We start from the raw sequence: 21,867 nt of genomic DNA, 5'->3' as shown, positions 1-21,867 counted from the left end.
CCCCTATAGAAGGTATTATGGAAATAAATATCCGTCAGGGGGTCATCGTTAACCGATCATCATAAATTTTTGTAGACATATGGTTTGTTCCAGAACTGCTAGAATCTACTAATTTTTACTATTTTTTCCGATAAGATAAAGGGAAAAATGCTATCGTAGTAAAAAATAGTAGATTCTTGCAGGTTCTGGAACAGAGCAATAGTTTGTTAGCCACAATAATGAACTGGTAAAGTTTTTTAAACGATTTGAACATTTTCGTGAAAATTTAGCTTTGGTCCCATACAAATTACTATGGAAGCACAGATCTCTCTGCCGACACGGTTTAACGTTAACCGATCGCCATAAAATTGCATATACAAGGCTTTCGGATCAAATGAAAAAAATTTAGAGGGTGGGCGTTAAAAAAAAACTTGTAATTTTTTGGTCCGCCCTACTGTACATCCATAGGAATGTATACGTTCAACAAATTAATTCTATGCGTATGCATATCCTGAAATGTATGCATTTGTATTGCATAATCAATATCAAAGAGGTACGAATAAATAAACCCGAGCTAGGTTAGGACATATAGCACATACCTACACACATAAAAAAACAAGTTTGTAATTTTTTGGTCCGCCCTACTGTACATCCACAGGAATGTATACGTTCAGCAAATCAATACTATGCGTATGCATATCCTGAAATGTATGCATTTGTATTGCATAATCAATATCAAAGATGTACGAATAAATAAACCCGAGCTAGGTCAGGACATATAGCACATACCTACACACATGCCTGAAAATATATATACGTATATACTCCGGTAAACGTTTTCTGCTTACATGTGAAATATGGGTGTGAGCAACTTCCGCTTTGAGTATAGATAAAATTGTATATATTTACACATGCAAATCACTGATTTGAAATCAGAACAAGAACATATAATCGTTGTAAATGTTTTCCATGCGTTTCTATGAGGAATGTTTAACTATGGATGGAATCTACTGAGAATTCTTCGAAACGATTATTACTCAGTTTTCGGTAATGTGAAAACAAGTTGGAACAATGATCTTCGTTAAATTGTTATTAATACACTCCACACTAATGGCGGGTAATTTAAAAACTTTAATTACTAAACACTGAAATATGCTTTGTTGATGAAAGGTAGAAATAATTTTTAAACCAACCAACACGGTTTCATGTTAGCTTAATGATATGTGACCTACTTCTAATGGCCGTGTCCGAACTTGGCCGAAGTGCTCAGAAAATGTCGCTAACATTGCGCTGAATGGTATTTTCAAAAATGTATTTACTAAAAAGTTAAAAATAAAAAATAATTAAAACAAGTAAAAAAGCATTAAGTTCGGCTGGGCCGAACTTTTCATACCCTCCACCATAAAATATTCATTCCTGTCCCCAAATTTAAGTGAGTACGTTAAAATGTCAGATAATGTACATAAAATGCTTCATTCGGGAGGCCCTTTTTTATGGTGCCTATATCTAACTGTTGACAATTTTTGGTGGGCTAGAAATTGGGAGGTACTGTTATATAGGGGTTATAATAAAACATCGGCCTATGTTGACAGTTTTTGATGGGAGCCTTTAATGTCAAATAACTCCTAATTCGGTTAAAAAATTTAGCTAGAATCCTCAAAATATTGAAAATCGGTACATAACGTGGGAACTTCAAATACCATTAACAGCTAGTTCGGAGGTATCTGGGCTATACGAAAATATGAACTTAAATGAACAATTTTTGTTGCAGAATTTTTGTTGACTTTTAAATTTCAAATTACAGAAAGTTCGTCCAAAAAATAAAGCTAAGGTACGGAAAATCGGGAGGTTTGTTTAGGGCTATACAAAAACATGGACCTACGTTCGGTTAAACATTTTAAGTAAAATCCTCAAAGTACCGAAAATAGGGAAGTATCGTTATATTGGGGCTATGTTGAAAATTGTTGATGCAGATGTGTGGTGACCACTACCACCTTCAAATGTCAAATTACAGTTAGTTCTGTTAAAAATTGTAGCTAAAATTGCCAAATTACTGAAAATTGGGAGGTACCGTTACATGGGAGCTATATCCGAACATGGGCCTATGTTGACAATTTTTGATGGAGAGGTGTTGTGACCACTAAGAACTTCAAATGTCAAATTACTGCTTGTTCGGTTTAATATTGTAACTAAAATCATCAAATTACTGAAAATCGGGAGGTACCGTTATATGGGGGCTTTCTTGACAATTTTTGGTGGAGAGGTGTGGTGACCACTAAGAATTTCAAATGTCAATGTTCAAATTACAGATAATTCGGTAAAATTCTCAAAATACCTGAAATCGGGCGGTAACGTTATATGGGGGCTATTCCAAAACATGGACCTATGTCCACTAGTTATATAAGTTTATTGACATTTAAGAACCCTAAATGTCAATTGATAGCTAAATCGGTCTGAAAATGTAGATAAAAACGTCAAAATACCGTAAATCGGGGGTACCGTTATATGGGGGCTATACCAAAACTTGGACAAAACTTTGTTATATAAGTTTAGTTACACTTAAGAACCCCAAATGTCAAATTATAGCTATATCGGTCTGAAAATGTAGCTAAAAACGTCAAAATACCGTAAATCGGGAGGTTCCGTTATATGGGGGCTATACCAAAACGTGGACCTATGTCCACAAGTTTTGTCACATAAGTTTATTGACATTTAAGAACTTCAAATGTCAAATTATAGCTAAATCGGTCTGAAAATGTAGCTAAACCCTTCAATATACCGTAAATCGGGGGGTACCGTTATATGGGGGCTATACCAATACGTGGACCTATGTCCACAACTTTTGTTATATAAGTTTATTGACTTTTAAAAACCCTAAATGTCAAATTATAGCTAAATCGGTCTGAAAATGTAGCTAAACCCGTCAAAATACCGTAAATCGGGGGGTACCTTTATATGGGGGCTATACCAAAACGTGGACCTATGTCCACAACTTTTGTTATATAAGTTTATTGACTTTTAAGAACCCCAAATGTCAAATTATAGCTACATCGGTCTGAAAATGTAGCTAAAAACGTCAAAATACCGCAAATCGGGGGGTACCGTTATATGGGGGCTATACCAAAACGTGGACCTATGTCCACAACTTCTTATTTATAAGTTTACTAACATTTAAGAACCCTAAATGTCAAATTATAGCTACATCGGTCTGATAATGTAGCTAAAAACGTCAAAATACCGTATATCGGGGGTTACCGTTATATGGGGGCTATATCAAAACGTGGACCTTTGTCCACAACTTTTGTTATATAAGTTTATTGATAATTAAGAACCCTAAATTTCAAATTATAGCTAAATCGGTCTAAAAATGTAGCTAATAACATCAAATTATAGCCAAATCGGTCTTAAAATGTAGCTAAAAACGTCAAAATACCGTAAATCGGGGGGTACCGTTATATGGGGGCTACACCAAAACGTGGACCGATATAGCCCATCATAGAACTTGACCTGCCTGCAAACAAAAGAAGCCTTTTCCCAAAATTTCAGCGTCCTATCTCTATTTTTGTGGATGCTAGAGTGATTACCACAGACGGACGGACGGACGGACGTGCTCAGATCGACTTAGAATTTTACCCTGATCAAGAATATATATACTTTATAGGGTCGCAAATGAGTATTTCAATGCGTTACAAACGAAAAAACAAACTTAATATACCCTCCATACTACGGTGGAGGGTATAAAAAAATAGTTTCAGTGTTTTATTTATTAGTGCACTTAAGACTAGAAAATAGCTTGTCGCTTAGCCTCAATAAGTATATTCTTACTCATGATGGAATCTCTAAAAAAACGCTTGCATTTAAATTAAAAATGGTGGCAAGATTAAACGGCAAGCATTTTATTTGAGAGATTCCATCAGAAGAAGAAAGGAAGAATATATATATTGAGGCTAAGCGACAACTTATTTTATAGTTTTAAGTGCATTTATAAAAAAACACTGAAACTTATTTTTTTAACTATTTTTATTTTTATAATTATTTCACATCATATTTTCTATTTTTAACATCTACTTACGTCTTTCATGTTGATATTGTGTCTGCTGTGGCGGCATACCACTGCCATCGTAAATGCTTGTCGCCTGAAAAATGAAAGGAAAATGGAAAAAAGTTTTGACATTTTAATAAACTGAAATATTTGCATAAATAATTTGGTTAGTAATTAATAAACAACAAAGTCTTTCATCACTCTGTTTACATTAAAATTGTTGTATGTATGTATAACTTGCAGCATATAATCACTCATATACATACATATTTATTTTATCAATATCATCATCAAAGGTGGTATAGAAAACATTTTAAAAATATTAATGTATGTGTGTTGATAACTATCTATAAATAGCAAATTTATTTTCGTTAGGAAAATACTGACCCAATTGCTGGATTAATATATATACAGCTGGTAGTGAACAAAAAGATACATACATAAATAAATAAACAGTTATATGTATGTATTGCACACATGTCGATGACAGTTCAATGAACTTCTTTTTCTACTAGCACATCTATATATATAAAAAATGATGATGTTAGTTACTACGCTTATAACTCTAGAACGGCTGAACAGATTTTGACAATTTGCGCCAATTCGGAATCGTCTCATGACAGAAAAGGATAAAACCTAAAAAAAATTAAAAAAAAAACGCGAAAAAAAAACATGAAGATATTTTGTAATTTTGTTTGTTTGTGTGTTTCTTTTTTTGTCAATTTTAAAATATTTTTCCAATTTGACTAATGATATTGAATTGATTGTTTGTACCAGCCAAAAACCAATTTAAAAGAGAAACCCGATTCTTAAAAGCGCGTTGAAAATTAATTCGAAAATTGTGCGTAGCAATATACAGAATAAAGACGTGCATACATATGTATGTATATGTATGTGTTGTTTATTTGATTATGATTTAGAGAAAAATCAGAAATTATTCGTTATTTATTTCAGTGCTATTAATGAATTTGGTGGAAAATCAAGATTTATCCGAGCTTCCTGTCATTCTGAGTGTTTCATTTGGTGGAAAACTTAAGTCTTTTTTCCGGTTCATTGCAGTGTGATTTATAAGTTTGGTCAAGGCTTCTTCGTGTTTTATTGTAGTGCGATTTGTAAGTTTGGTCAAGACATTTTCGTGGTTCGTTTCAATTTGAATAATTCATTTTGTGGAAAACTTACATATTCGCGAAAACGACTTATTTGCTGTTCATTTTATTGTGATTGTTTAATTTGCTGAATTAGAATTCCATCTTTGATCGTAAGTAACCACACATATGTTTAATTGTGAGGCTGCTGGAAATTTTTGTTCATTTACCAGTGTTAATCACAATGCCGCGAACCAGAAGATCAAATGTTTCACGTCGGACTCGAAATGCAACTCGAGTTAGGAATATCGCATATGAATTAAATAGGGCTGATCAAGAAACTGCACGGGAACAGCGCCGCGAAAGTATGGCCAGGCTTCGTGAATCCCAAACCCAAGACCAAAGACAAGCAAACAATGAAATTACCAACATTGCGATGAGAAATCGTCGAGCTTACCAACCAACACAACAATGCCAAAATTTGAATCAACGCGCAAGAAGAAATGCTGTTAGTGCGGATTTGAATCGCGTAGCGTTTCATTACGATTGTTCCATAGACTACAGCTCACATCCATCTATTCAAATTGGGCCGATGAATATTGTATACATCCATTGTGGTGCTTTGAAGTTCTCTAGAGAAATAAATGGATTATGCTGCCTCGGTGGTAAGGTAAAATTACCACAATTGTCCATACCCCCAGAGCCATTGTATTACTTGCTACGTGGTGGAACACCGGAATCGCGTCATTTTCTTTCCAACACGTAGCAATACAATGCATGTTTCCAAATGACTTCGTTTGGTGCCGAAATCATTGAAGAAAACGGATTCAACCCTACATTTAAGGTATTAATTCGCTGTTGTTATAATAAGGCATATCATTTTTTGTTTTAAAAGCCGTCGTTAGTTCGGTTTTGAAACTTGCAAGAATCCACTATATAACGCAGAATAATGTCTGTATAGCAGTTCGTACCTTATGCACTCAAAAAACACTGAACGAATTTAGCTGAAATTTTAAGAGTATGTTGCAGCATACATATATATTACAACAGTGAATATCTTTACAATGGTAACAGATATATTCTCTAAATTTAGAAAGTGCTGCAATTTGACCCAGAAATTTATTTGCGAAATTATATTGAAATCTCTTCTAATCTGGATATAGCTCCTATCGGCCGAATACATATGACCGATTTTATGTATTTTATGCACCAAATATACTGTTTATGCCCAATTTCAATTAAATTTGGAATATGTGGCGGAATTTTGTCCATAAATAAATTTGCGAAAATAAATTGAAATCTGTTCACATCTGGATATAGCTTCCAAATATATTTTTTGGGCATATTTTCATGAAATTAGGATATAGCTCTCATATATATGTATGTGTATTCGGCCGATTTTATCCATTTCACCAACTACGCAATGTATCCACAATGTCAATCAAATTTGGAATGTGTGACTGAATGTCGTCTAGACATAAATTTACCAGATTATATGTATATAAATCGGTTCAGATCTAGATATAGCTCCCCTATATATTTTTGACAGATTTTGATGCACCAAAAACGATATGTATGTCCAATTTTAATGGAATTTGGAATGTGTGATGGAATTAAAATAAATTTGCGATATTATATGTGTATGTAAAACTTCAAAATTTTAAAATCCACAAAGTATTAATATTAAATGAATAAAAATCTTAAGTGGTGTTGCAAAGCACACGGGGTTCAACTATACCTTTAAAAATGTTAGCTTTTACAAAGCTGCGAAAAAATTGCAAAAAATATTTTTTGAAGAAAGACAATTTTTCACATATTACTATCGAGCTTCGCGTTTTGAGTATACCGTGACACTTTTTGGATAGTTTTTTGGCGAAAATTATATTTGGGGATATTTCGCGCAAAAAATTTTGACAGCAAATGAAGACTACGGACTACTTTTGCCCGAATGATTAGTAGAAGTTTCGGTGACATTCTGATTGAAAAGATGATCATAATAATGCCGAATGTGGTTTCCACAGTTTGGAGGAAATAGTATACAACCCACAAAATTGGTGGGTTATTTGAAAAAAAGAAAAGAAAAGAAAATTCATTGGAAGTGAGATTGCGCAATATACATACATATGTATATTTTTAAACTGTAAGTAAAAACATCTTCAAAAGATCAACTTCCGATTTATATCGTATACAATTTGAGCAGTACCGGATATATTGTTACTGTCTAGGTCCTGCCATGATACTAAATTAGTTTAGGTCCCGCAGAGCTGTAAGGCAACTACAAATGGCCAAATACATTAAACATTGGAAAGAATAAAGCAAGAAACCGGAGGTACTGACGATTTTTTGGTCGAATTATGTGACAAATATTCTGTATCAGGCCATTAGTAATGAAGCAATAATAAATTATCAAAAGATAAGAAGTCATCAAAGGACTTAAATTGGAGAACGTATTGCAAATTATCAATGACTCAATCCGAAATTTAACATAAACAACATCAATTTAGTTCGGCATCACCTTTCGATTATAGAAAATCTCTGATTCATAAATGGCTCAATATAAGACCATATTTTTCCAATGCAACCCGTTCGCTCATTCGCCATTGAAATTCAAATACTTGACATTAAATTAAAATCCTTACGATCTATATCTTTCTTCGAATTCAATTGCTTGATTGAAATCTCACGTTCAGTGGTGAAAATAAGGATTTCAGAAAACCATCGATTTTGAAACGATAGGTGCATTATTATATTACTTTGCTTAAACTATTTTACCGAATATTTTTATTTACATCGCAAAATGTGTTATTTTCATAAATAAATATCATAGTCCCGATTAACAATTACCTAATTTTCTAGCAGCAATTGTCAGTGTATAGCAGAGAGTGAGAGATATTCGATGAAAATGAAACACATTGCCTCTCAGCACCCTTTCTTCGACGAAACGGACAATTGACGAAAGTACAATTGTCTAATGTGTATCTGCTTCAAAGATTATTCTAAACAGTTCAAAACAAAGAAATATTTGCAATCGAATGCTACAAGGTGATAGCAATAACAGTAATATATGCAGGTTTGAACCAAAGCCATAAAGTTCAGTACCTAACAGACTGCGAGACGAAGTTCGCCGGGTCCCCTAGTTTACATATAAATATTGACAAAAAATATGGAAAGAGTATGTCGGAATTGTATTAGTACCATTGTCGGCTAGTTAAGTCTTCCTGAGGTAATATCCAATGTTGACACGAGGCTAAAAAAATATGGCTGTGAGCATTACGAAATTTCTCTCAACAGGTGAAGCAAAAATAAACCTGTTGGACGTCCTAACGAATCGAGGAGCGATTATTTATTCGGAACACATTATTGTACCATACTAGTGCGACATGACTACGTAGACGACATGAACGGTAATCGCCACGTTTGAAAAAATGATTAACTGATCAGAAGAACAGCAGGCAAGTTGTTGAGTTTAAACACTAGAACTCATATCATAACATAAACAAAATCTTTTGAATACGATTTTATAACACTTTTGGATTAAATGAACATGACCTAAAAAGGAGAGCTCATCAAATCTATTTCCCAACAATTATATGAAAAATATAATAGAGTGGGACACATTTTAAGATAATTCATACCCAATTATACACATTGAGGTCTTTAAATGAGAAATTAAATGTTACTGTACCAACTAACTCAAAACCATTGACAATACTTGTTGTATTTTGACATGCTGTACACTGCACATTTTGTATGTGGTTGCGGTTGAAGTGTCTATATGCCTTATGCTAAGTTTACATTTAAGAAATCCACTCGATTTCAACTGTCAATTCCATAGCTCAAACGTCAAATGAAATCTCATCTGGATTTTATTTGACGTTTAACCTATGGATTTGACAGTTGAAATCGAGTGGATTTCGTAAATGTAAACCAAGCATTAGACTGTTTCGTTAGATGGTGGCTTTAATAAATACTTGCAAGAATTCATGTTAGATTCTGTAAGCGTATACTGACTGTATTGTGGACTAATAGTTTGTTGTCTGTAATTTGCAAAGTTTTGGCTTTGGCACATAATAAAACGAATATTATGAAATATGTATATTTTTTGGTTTTCTTCATCTATGAACTTGTAATTTGAGAATCCGCAAGAACTTCCCAGTTGTAAGCACCATCCATTAAAAGTAGGTTCAGGCGCACCGTGATATTAAACAATAGTTCCTTTATCTAACTGTTACATTGGTATCATTTGGAGCAAGTGAGGGGTCAAGAGTTGGTTTTCAAGTTTAGTTTTCGTAAGTTGTCCGAATATGCCCCCTGAATTTAAATTACTGATTAAAAATTACATTTGGATATTTTTCCCACAAAAGTAATGGTCAATTTTACACGCTAAATACTATCCGATCATTATCAACACTTATTGGCACTATATTCAGCTAAAACTATTACCTCGTGCAAACATTTGTCAGTATTGAACTATTATCGCGACCTCTAGCGTGACTCCTGTATATACTAGGCTGCAATTTTGTCGTTCAACTTTATTACGAAAATTAGCGTTATGTGGGGAGTGTGTTTCGATCCTAATTTTGTTCAGTGATGAGGCACATTTCTGGCTTTATAGGTATGTAAACAAGCAAAATTTGCACATTTGGGAAGAAGAGAAACTTAAAGAGATTCAAGAGTTGCCACTTCATCCAGAAAAAATAAAAAATAACGGGTCGGTGGAATCGTCGGACCCTGTTTCTTCAAAATGATACAGGTTAGAACTTCATCGTCATTGGCGACCGTTATTGTGCCGTGATAACCGACTATTTGATGTCTGAAAGTAAAACTCGTAATCTCGGCGACATTTCGTTTCAACAAAACGGCGCCACTTCACACACATCGCATCGGACCCTGTTTCTTCAAAATGATACAGGTTAGAACTTCATCGTCATTGGCGACCGTTATTGTGCCGTGATAACCGACTATTTGATGTCTGAAAGTAAAACTCGTAATCTCGGCGACATTTCGTTTCAACAAAACGGCGCCACTTCACACACATCGCATCAGTCTATGGATTTATTGAAAGAACACTTCGGTGAGCACCTTTTGGACCAGTCGATTGGCCACCAATATCGTCTCATATCACTCCGTTAGACTTTTTCCTGTGAGAATATGTAAAGTCAAAATTGTATGCTGATAAAGCCGCTTCGATTCCAGTCTTCGGGGAGAACATCAGACGTGCCATTCGCCAGCTACCAGTCAAAAAACTTGAACTAGTCATTGAAAATTGGACTCAATGGATGGACCGTCTGAGACGTAGCCTCGGTCAATACTGGTTAGACATAAACTGCACAAAATAAATGTCATCAATGTTCTTTCAAATGATAATAAACATTCCCCATTCAATTTATTTTTTTTAACAAAGTAGAAACCTCTAAATGGATCACCCTTTATATATATTTCACTATCAGCACCAAAAACCAATCTTATTTTTGGGGGAACCCGACCTCCATTCAATTTCGTGACGATTGGTCTATAATTGCAGCCTGGAGTTTGATTACAATTTTTAATGTACGGATGGACGGGCACACATTTCAAAATCGCTTTAACTCGTCGAGATATGAATTTTGGTATACCACATGAGTGGTCTACGACGAATATTTTGAGGTGTTTCAAGAATTTTCAGAAAAACAAGCTTATAATACCTCTCCACATTGTGGTTTAGGGTGGACCCCAGCACTGTAGAATTTTTGCATAATTTATTTTTCGTGTAGCACAATGTATTTAACAAGTTTTCGTACGTGAATGTTATAGCATTTAAATTTAAATAGCCAAGCGCACCATGTTCAGTTAGGTTTGTATATATTGTTCTTACTTAAATATAAATGTTAATAAAAAACTTGAATAGATCATGTTAGCGTATTTTATACGAAAAGAAAAAAACTTACTTTGTCCCAATTAAAATAATCTGGATAATCACCAGAGGCATCTTCTAAGCTGGGAAACTGTTGATGGACAGGGTAAAAAATAGCAAAAACGTAAAAATACACATCGTACAAAATAGAAAAAAGAAATAGCAATTAAAATCAAATATACAATAGAAAAACGGGACAACAAACTATACAAATAAAAATTAAATCATTTCTGAAATATTTGATTGAATCAATTTTGTTTAAAGAATTTGATATCTTCGACCTTTTTTTGTTAGTGAAATATTTGATTGATTCAAGCTCGAGGTCAATTTTAGAAATATTGTATTTGATTATTATCAATATTTCGCAATTTCTTGAATTGCATCTTCAGGATGTGATCTACAATAATTTAAAAGAAGAACCATAATAAAATAAATTTAAAATTATTGTAGATCACATCCTGAAGATGCAATTCAAGAAATTGCGAAATATTGATAATAATCAAATACAATATTTCTAAAATTGACCTCGAGCTTGAATCAATCAAATATTTCACTAACAAAAAAGGTCGAAGATATCAAATTATTTAAACAAAATTAAATCATTTCATGAAATCGATCATTTTAAGTATGGACTTATAAGCATTTTCAATATTAGATATAGTTTTAAAATATCTATCTGCTTTGTTTTTGTGAATCGAATAATTAATGTTAATTTAATATTTTGATTGATAATTTGTAGTCCCTTAAAATTATTTATTTCTTAAAAATAAAATAAAAGTAACAAAATAAAAGAGACACCGTTAAAAAATTAGTTATAAATATTAAATAGAAAAAATATGAAAATTATAAAGAATAAATAAAAAATGTTGTTTTTCAGTATATTATAAATTTTTTGTTGACATTTGACATCTTTAAAATATGAAAAATTAATTTTATTAAATTACATAATAAAACGATTCGTAAAATTAATTTTATTAAATTACATAATAAAACGATTCGAGAAACAATTCTTTCAAATTACTACTAACCTTTGGTTTCTTTTGAAAATATTTCCTTAATTTTTGCTTTCAACCAAAAATTTTCGACAGTAAAAGGATTTTTGTATCAAATTTCTTTTCGAATCATTTTAGAACAACAGGATATTGATACATATTAAACAAACTATATTTTTAGCTGAATTTTATATGCACAATTATTTTGATGTCAAATCTCAATATCACATGCACAAAAGAAAGTAAGAATAGAATTTTGAATAATATTTGAAAAAATAAGCCAATTTACCTTAAACGCCCGATTTGGTTTTCTCTAAGAAAAACAACAAATTATGTAAAATTATTAAAAATAAATACAAAAATGTGTAAAAGCAAAAAATAAAAATCAAAAACATACCGAATCAAAATTATTAAAATCAAGATCATTATAGTCTTGGGATAAGGAATCCTAAAAAAATTGAAATAAAGAAAATAAAATTAAAAAAGTTAAACTATTTATGGGTAAATATTGAGCTTAAAATGAAAGTTAAATTTCGAAATTAATATGATACATAAAAAATAAAAAACACAATTAAAATAATGATAAATATGTATACAAATAAAGCACACTACAACAATGAACAACTTACAACAAATTAGGTTCGGTTTAGATTTAGTAGCCCACCCTTGAGGAAATAACAAAACCGAAGAAAAATACATACAAATGAATAATATTCGAATCTACATTTTGAATGCCCAAGCCCTTTACAATTAAGGAGCAATTTACAAACTAGCAGATGAACTTCACAGGAAAGCAGACGGAATGGGATAAGTTACATATAAAATAGAGAACAGGAAAAAGCGGTAACAACTTTGAAAAATCAAAATGGTAACAACTTTTTACACGCTGTACCACGGAATATTCTGAACTAAAATATAATAATTAGCTTTCCTTCCGTTACATTAGTACCTATACCCATAATCTGAGGTGGGGATTTTTTTCTTTTCAATGCGTCTAAACTCCACGGTTGACTTTGTATGGGGACTATACCAAAACATTGACCTATATAGCCCACTTTCAATGCCAAAAGTTCTACAGATCTACAATAGATTTTACCCAAATTTTATCCATCTACTTCAAAATGCTAGATTTATTTCCACATACGGACGAACATGGCTATATGGATGTAGAATTGCATTATTTGGTGGTGGACATATAAAGAAAAAAGTTGACGACGCCTGCAAACATGTTAAGTACCATGATCTGCGAATCGGCACTTGGAATGTCCGGACTCTTTACATAGAAGGTGCAATTTATGCGCTATCAAGTCAGCCTTGAAACGAAGAATGAGCTAGGTTTGGTTTTGTGGTAAATCGGAGACATGAAAACCTGGTCTCCAGATTCACTCCGGTGGATGAGTGATTTGTCACAATCAGTGTAGAATAAAAGTTATTTAACATCAGTCTAATCTGTAGCCACGCCGTGACCAAAGAGAAAGATGAACAGACCAAGGATATTTTATACAAGTGTCAAGGGACAGAATATAAATTCTGCCCTGGTCATGGCACTAAGATTTTTCTATGAGATTTAAATGTTAAAATTGGGAGGTAAATTCAAATTCAGCTTTCCTGAGATACATACATGGAAGCACCAAATAAAATGATTCGAATAACAAATGGAATAATTCGATTTTCAAATCAAATAATTCAAATTACAAATAAAATAATTCAAATTACAAATAAAATAATTCGAATTACAAATGGAATAATTCGAATTACAAATAGAATAATTCGAATTGAAGTGGAATAATTCGAATTACAAATGGCATTCTGGAATTACAAATGAAATCCTACGAATTACAAATAGAATTCTTATTAATTAATTACAATTAAAATAATTAGAATTACATATGAAAAAGATGTAGAAACCCCAAATACCAACTAATAGCTAATTCGGTCGGAAAGCTTCAAATGACTTGAAATCGAGAGGTACCATTATACATACGTCGACATGCATATGTCCTCAATTTTTGTTGCAGAAATTTTTGGGAACCCAAACTGTCAAATTACATTCTATTTAGACAAAACGTAACGTAAACCTATCCCCACAATTAGGGCTGGAGAAGTTTTTTTTGTCAATGGGAAACCAAATTTCAGCCAATGAAAAAACGTAGATGAAAAATGTAAAATACCTGAAATCGGCTGGTATCAATATATAGGCGCTTTTCCAATACGTGGACCTTTGTTCACAATTTTGAGCGAAAAAGTTTTTTAACCATGAGGGTATTAAAAACCGGTTACACTTGACTAATGTTTACAAATTTTACAGTTCTTTAAAGTCAAATGTGGCGAATATTTCTCTGTCAGCAATACTTGCCACGATATAAACAATGTTACTTACATAAAATTTATTGCATTTTCTATCATCCCACTATAATATACTATAAACAGGCGTTCACACATTCAGCAGTATATCATTCATTGTTCGCCTCACATGTCCTCCTCCCAGTTGTATGTAGCTTATACGTGTCTGTCGACAATGCAAGTGGATTAAATGCTGTTTGCAAATGCCATTAATGTAACAATCATTCTGGTAAATGATGAAACAATTAATGGCAAGCAGATCTCTGATGTAAACCCCTACTAATAGCAACGCCTTCTGTGTCTAAATCACTAGACGGGGAGCACACGTAACTATATTTGTTCCACACCTATTCCGTATCGGCAACAAATAAAACACCATCATTAACACTATATATGACCATCAGAAAGAAGAAGAATAAAAGGGACATCATGTGTAGTAAAAAGTGCTTTTGTGTTGATGTTATAAACATTTTGCCATTTTTTCCATAGCTAAGTATTTACGTTAACTCCCATCTTCAGTGACAGTAGTTTATAGTCAATGGAGTTGTGTTTCATTTATGCTATTAAATACAAATAAATACATGGTAGATGAAAAATGATGATAATGAAAGTGACCGGGCGTAAAAGCAAAAAAAATAATGAGCAGTACGATGTCTGTTATCATTTATGGACGTTTTTCCTGTGTGAAAGTGGGTGTGGATTAGTATGTATTGGTTTTTGAGCCAAGTTAACGCACTAATAAGTGTTAAATACCCATAAATGCTAATATTTAATGATATATCAACAAAACAAACTTATGAATGAGGTTATATAATGGCAAAGTATGAAAACTACTTAAAATAACTATCGGGAAAAAGTTCTTCTTTATATGTAGAAATGTTGAAGTATATAGAAGGATATAAAATGACAAGCAGCATTAGAACATTTTTACAAAAAGTATTGTCATTGCAAAAAACCATCTAATTCTCACGGTGCTATTGAACCAACTTTAAATGAAAGGAGCTTACACCTGTGAAGTTTTTAAGTATTCTGAAACTACAATGTTCATACCAGGGTTTCGGAGTCGGAGTCGAGCAATTTTGCTGGAGTCGGAGTCTGAGTCGAAAAAAATAACTCGACTCCGACTCCGCGCAAAATTTTTTCACGTTATAGAAATATAACTTTAAATTTGAAACAATAGTTTTTTTTTAAATCATTATTTATTTTAAAAGAAATCTATACCCTACACCACTTGCGCTGGGCATTAGTTTTACACGGAATTTATTTTATATTATTGCGACACCTTAAATTTTGTTTTAAAATTTGTATTAAGAATGAAACTAAAAGAATTTAACATAAGTAAGAAAAGTCTATAGTCGGACGGAACCGAACATGGGATACCCCATACCCTGGACAATCGCTCTCCACGGAACTTATTTTCAGTGATTATGAAAATTTAATTATCAAATATCAGAGTTATCTGGCATGACAAAGACATGTTTGTAGCAGGAAAGGAAAATTTAGTTCACACAAACTAAAATGTAATGAAGTACTACTACATCCGTTGTTTAACCGCTACGTTATTGAAATTTTTACCAATTTCACACAAAAGTTTCAGTCCATTTAACTCGCTAAGTATTATCTGATCTTCACGTTGGTTTGTACGCTTCTTCTTCATCATAAACTCAAACTTTGTTTAAAATTTTGCGGGTTATTATTTTGACCTACAGAGCCGCTACAAAATTGGTTAAAATTTTGTTTTTGGTCCATTTCATCCCCTGAACATTTCACGATCATCACCAAAACTAATCATTTCTACTCTGGCCCGAACCCAACCTCCTTAAAAAATTCGTTACAATCGGTCCATAATTGCGGCCTTAAGCTTGTTTACAAATTTTAATTGACGGACACACATCGCTAAATCGCTTTATATCGCCGAGATATGCATTTTGTCATACCAAATAAGCAGTCTAGGACGAATATTTCGTGGTGTTACAAAAACTTTTGGAGAGACAATATGTAACATGGGATAAAAATGTGGTTCTCTACACAGAACACATTATATATTAGGCAGTAGGCCCGTTATCTAGCAAACACTTTATTGCAATTAACATTAAAGGAAAAGTAAGTAGTTTTTTTCCATATGTAGGCTACTTTGCGAAATATATATGTCCTCAAGGAATTAAAATATCGACCAAAAATAAAATTTTTATATTTTCATACAAAAGTAATGGTCCATTTGACCCGCTAAAGAATATCAGATCATCATTCAAAATTGTAGGCATCTTTTTCGACCTATACTCTTATTCGGAGCAAAATTTCGTGACTATAGATGTATAATTGCGACTTCTAGCGAGTTTATTATTACACTACAAACAAATGACGGAATATATTAGGTTGTAACTCTGTTATCTGATCATGCACACCAACATAATTGGCATCAGTTGAAAGGTCAAGCGTTCCACTTTCAAGTATATCTCACTTGTCCGGAATGTCACTTCCAGGAATTAAGATATAAGCTGTATATTCAAAATTTTCACAAATTTCACACAAAAGTTTTGGTCCATTATTATAAAAATATATATTTTGGTCCAATATTATCCGATCGCCATCTCAAATTGCAAGCTTCTCCTTTGTGATATACTCGTACCTTATTTAAAATTACGCGTTGATCGGACTATTATTGAGACCTACAGAGCCGCTAGAAAATTGGATAAATATTATGTTTTTGGTCCATTTCACCCGCTAAATATTTCACGATCATCACCAATAATGTTACATGAATTCTTACCAAAACAAACTTATAATACCCTTTTCCATACTAAGTTAAAGGTCAATTCACAGGATATTTATTATCCTTTGAAGTGTAGTCTATTCATCCCTATTTTGTTGATCCTATTGATTCGTTACATTTTTGCAAATATGAGAAGTCATCCTTATCTTCTATTAAAGACATTGTGGTCTCTATGGGAAACCTTACTGAGTACCCTGTGACACAAAATGGAAGTTAAGATCTGGGGTAGGAAAATTCCTTTTGAGAATGAAAGCCCCAATTGAGAACCCCAAAGGATCCCATAGCTGAAATTTCTGAATAATGAATTTTTTGATTGACCCCCATCAATCATTGAGAAAATAGTTTTATATCTCTGTTTGGAGATATTGTTTCATCATTTTTAGATGACATGTTTTCAGTTAAATGGAATGAGGAACCTTTCTGTCAAATATGCTGTCCTTCTGGCTCAGTTCTTCCATGTCCTTTTTATACCCTCCACCATAGTATGGAGGGTATATTAAGTTTGTTTTTCCGTTTGTAACGCATTGAAATACTCATTTGCGACCCTATAAAGTATATATATTCTTGATCAGGGTAAAATTCTAAGTCGATCTGAGCACGTCCGTCCGTCCGTCCGTCCGTCCGTCCGTCTGTGGTAATCACTCTAGCATCCACAAAAATAGAGATAGGACGCTGAAATTTTGGGAAAATGCGTCTTTTGTTTGCAGGCAGGTCAAGTTCGATGATGGGCTATATCGGTCCACGTTTTGGTATAGCCCCCATATAACGGTACCCCCCGATTTACGGTATTTTGACGTTTTTAGCTACATTTTCAGACCGAATTGGCTATAATTTGACATTTAGGGTTCTTAAATGTCAACAAACATATATAACAAAACTTGTGGACATAGGTAGACGTTTTGGTATAGCCCCCATATAACGGTACCCCCCGATTTGCGGCATTTTGACGTTTTTAGCTACATTTTTAGACCGATTTAGCTATAATTTGACATTTAGGGTTCTTAAGTACCAATAAACTTATATAACAAAAGTTGTGGACATAGGTCCACGTTTTGGTATAGCCCCCATATAACGGTACCCCCCGATTTACGGTATTTTGACGTTTTTAGCTACATTTTCAGACCGATGTAGCTATAATTTGACATTTAGGGTTCTTAAGTGTTAATAAACTAATAAATTAGAAGTTGTGGACATAGGTCCACGTTTTGGTATAGCCCCCATATAACGGTACCCCCCGATTTGCGGTATTTTTACGTTTTTAGCTACATTTTCAGACCGATGTAGCTATAGTTTGACATTTGGGGTTCTTAAAAGTCAATAAACTAATATAACTAAAGTTGTGGACATACATAGGTCCACGTATTGGTATAGCCCCCATATAACGGTACCCCCCGATTTACGGTATTTTGACGGGTTTAGCTACATTTTCAGACCGATTTGGCTATAGTTTGACATTTAGGGTTCTTAAAAGTCAATAAACTTATATAACAAAAGTTGTGGACATAGGTCCACGTTTTGGTATAGCCCCCATATAACGGTACCCCCCGATTTACGGTATTTTGACGTTCGTAGCTACATTTTCAGACCGATATAGCTATAATTTGACATTTAGGGTTCTTAAGTGTAACTAAACTTATATAACAAAAGTTGTGGACCTAGGTCCAAGTTTTGGTATAGCCCCCATATAACGGTACCCCCGATTTACGGCATTTTGACGTTTTTTTCTACATTTTCAGACCGATTTAGCTTTTAATTGACATTTAGGGTTCTTAAATGTCAGTAAACTTATATAACTAGTGGACATAGGTCCATGTTTTGGAATAGCCCCCATATAAGGTTACCGCCCGATTTCAGGTATTTTGAGAATTTTACCAACAAGTTTTAACCGAATTATCTGTAATTTGAACATTTGACATTTGAAATTCGTAGTGGTCACCACACCTCTCCACCAAAAATTGTCAAGATAGCCCCCATATAACGGTACCTGCCGATTTTCAGTAATTTGATTTTAGCTACAATATTAAACCGAACAAGCAGTAATTTGACATTTGAAGTTCATAGTGGTCACAACACCTCTCCATCAAAAATTGTCAACATAGGTCCATGTTCGGATATAGCTCCCATGTAACGGTACCTCCCAATTTTCAGTAATTTGGCAATTTTAGCTACAATTTTTAACAGAACTAACTGTAATTTGACATTTGAAGGTTGTAGTGGTCACCACACATCTGCATCAACAATTTTCAACATAGCCCCAATATAACGATACTTCCCTATTTTCGGTACTTTGAGGATTTTACTTAAAATGTTTAACCGAACGTAGGTCCATGTTTTTGTATAGCCCCAAAACAAACCTCCCGATTTTCCGTACCTTAGCTTTATTTTTTGGACGAACTTTCTGTAATTTGAAATTTAAAAGTCAACAAAAATTCTGCAACAAAAATTGTTCATTTAAGTTAATATTTTCGTATAGCCCAGATACCTCCGAACTAGCTGTTAATGACATTTGAAGTTCCCACGTTATGTACCGATTTTCGATATTTTGAGGATTTTAGCTAAATTTTTTAACCGAATTAGGAGTTATTTGACATTAAAGGCTCCCATCAAAAACTGTCAACATAGGCCCATGTTTTATTATAACCCCTATATAACAGTACCTCCCAATTTCTAGCCCACCAAAAATTGTCAACAGTTAGATATAGGCACCATAAAAAAGGGCCTCCCGAATAAAGCATTTTATGTACATTATCTGACATTTTAACGTACTCACTTAAAGTTGGGGACAGGAATGAATATTTTATGGTGGAGGGTATGAAAAGTTCGGCCCAGCCGAACTTAATGCTTTTTTACTTGTTGTTCTTGAACTCAAAAAGTAAAACAAAATTAAATTTTCTACAAAAATGTTCCACCGAAAATAATATGTAGGTTTGCCATATTCAAGAAATTGACATTGTGACGTTTTCATTGTCCGTTACTTTCTCAAAAAAAAAAAAACGTATATTTATGTATTTCGGGAAATTCGGAGAAACAGTATTGATATGTTCGAATGTATTCCAACGAATGCCCCTTCTAAGGAATATGTAAGGAAAAACTAACACATTATAGTATGTTTATATATAACCGAATTTAACAAACCCACCGGGTTTCAATTGCAAATTCCATTGCTTATATTTCAAATAAATCCTCATAAAAACGGTTAACCCTGCAAAAGGCTATAATACAAACATGGTCTTAGCCTATAAAGGCCAAAATATAGGAAAAAGTTGAAAATTTGTGCACATCTTATTAATTTTTAGTGGTATAGGAATTCACTCTCGGAGTCGACCCGGAGTCGGAGTCGGAGCCGGAGTAGTGAAAAAACTCGCCTGGAGTCGGAGTCGGAGTCGAGCCAAAAATACCTCGACTCCGAAACCCTGGTTCATACATGAAAATAATCAAAAAATAAAGAATAAATCGCCGGAGCGCTTTTTAAATAATTCAGGTTTTCACGATTTTGCTGGAAAATTACAAGCCCTATCAAAATGGAACTAAAAAAATGTTGTAGCAGTGAAAAATTCTCTAGAAGAGTGTCCTTTATGATATTTTCGTAAGATTTACTATTTTTAAGATTTAGAAGTTCATATTGGGACAATTCACTGACTGCATTGTCTCCTTATAAAACAATGTCATGACTGTAAATTCCCAAATTAAACTTATATATCTCAAAAATAGTGCAGCCAAGGAAAAAATTACGAAAGCCAATCTGGTAGAGAATTTTCACAGCTATAAGATTTTCTCCAGGTCCCATTTCGATAAGACTTACCTTTTCAAGCAAATCGTTACAACTTAATAAAAAACCTAAAAAAGTGACCGGAATTTCCATATCTCAAAAATTGTAAAACCTTTGAACAAATCTTATAGGTCAATCCTCTAGATAATTTTGACAGCTACAATAGGACTTGAAGTTTCCAAGCAAAATCGCGAAAACCTAAAATGTGAACTTTGACCACGATTTATTTAAAAATACCTCCAGCGATTTTGTTTTTTGTTTTTGTATTTTTCTCATCTATGAACATTGCTGTTTTAGAATCTGCAAAAACTTCCCAGGTGTAGGCTTTTACGTTTTTGCCTTTTTAGGGTGAAGGCCATTATTTGTGAGATTTTTTAATTAATTTAATTAATATAGCTATATGACCTAAGAAGATTATATTGAAAACATGATATATAGCGAAGTCCTACACATCAACCACTATGCGACGACCGTTTCGTTAAATGGTTAGGTTAACATCATCCGTAGTGCGATTGTCTAACTCATTTTTTGAGTTACCGACAAAAATCTTTAGCATTAAAACGCAAAATTATGATGAAAATTCCAAATAAAAGTTGACAACACTTTTGCTATCGGTAACAATTTTCAGCACAAGTCCATGGTTTGGTATAGAATTCATATAATGGTACCTCCCGATTTTAGGTATATTGATGAGTTTAGATACATTTTATGTCTGTAATTTCAAATTTGAGGTTCCAAGCAGTCACACAACTTCTCCACCAGCAACTGTCAGGATAACTCCCATATCATTTTAGGTGTTTTGAGGATTTTATCTACATCTAGTGACCGAATTATCTGTAATTTCACATTTGATGTTCCCAGTTGTAACAAAACTTCTCCACCAACAATTGTCAACGTAGGTTCATATTTTGGTATAGCCCCCATATAACGGTAGCTACCGATTTTCAATATTTTGAGGATTGTACCCACATTTTTGACAATGACATTTGAG

General features: G+C 33.3%; 1 pseudogene; it reads right to left on the bottom strand.

Annotated features, from left to right (window-relative positions):
• Positions 1-21,867, bottom strand: part of LOC141403036 (uncharacterized) — a 1,250,555-nt pseudogene that overhangs the window by 833,590 nt on the left and 395,098 nt on the right.

Source organism: Musca autumnalis, unplaced genomic scaffold (genome assembly GCF_047663935.1).
Source record: "Musca autumnalis isolate F117 unplaced genomic scaffold, ASM4766393v1 scaffold_4, whole genome shotgun sequence".
Lineage (NCBI taxonomy): Eukaryota > Metazoa > Arthropoda > Insecta > Diptera > Muscidae > Musca > Musca autumnalis.
This window is presented reverse-complemented; position numbering and strand designations above follow the sequence as displayed.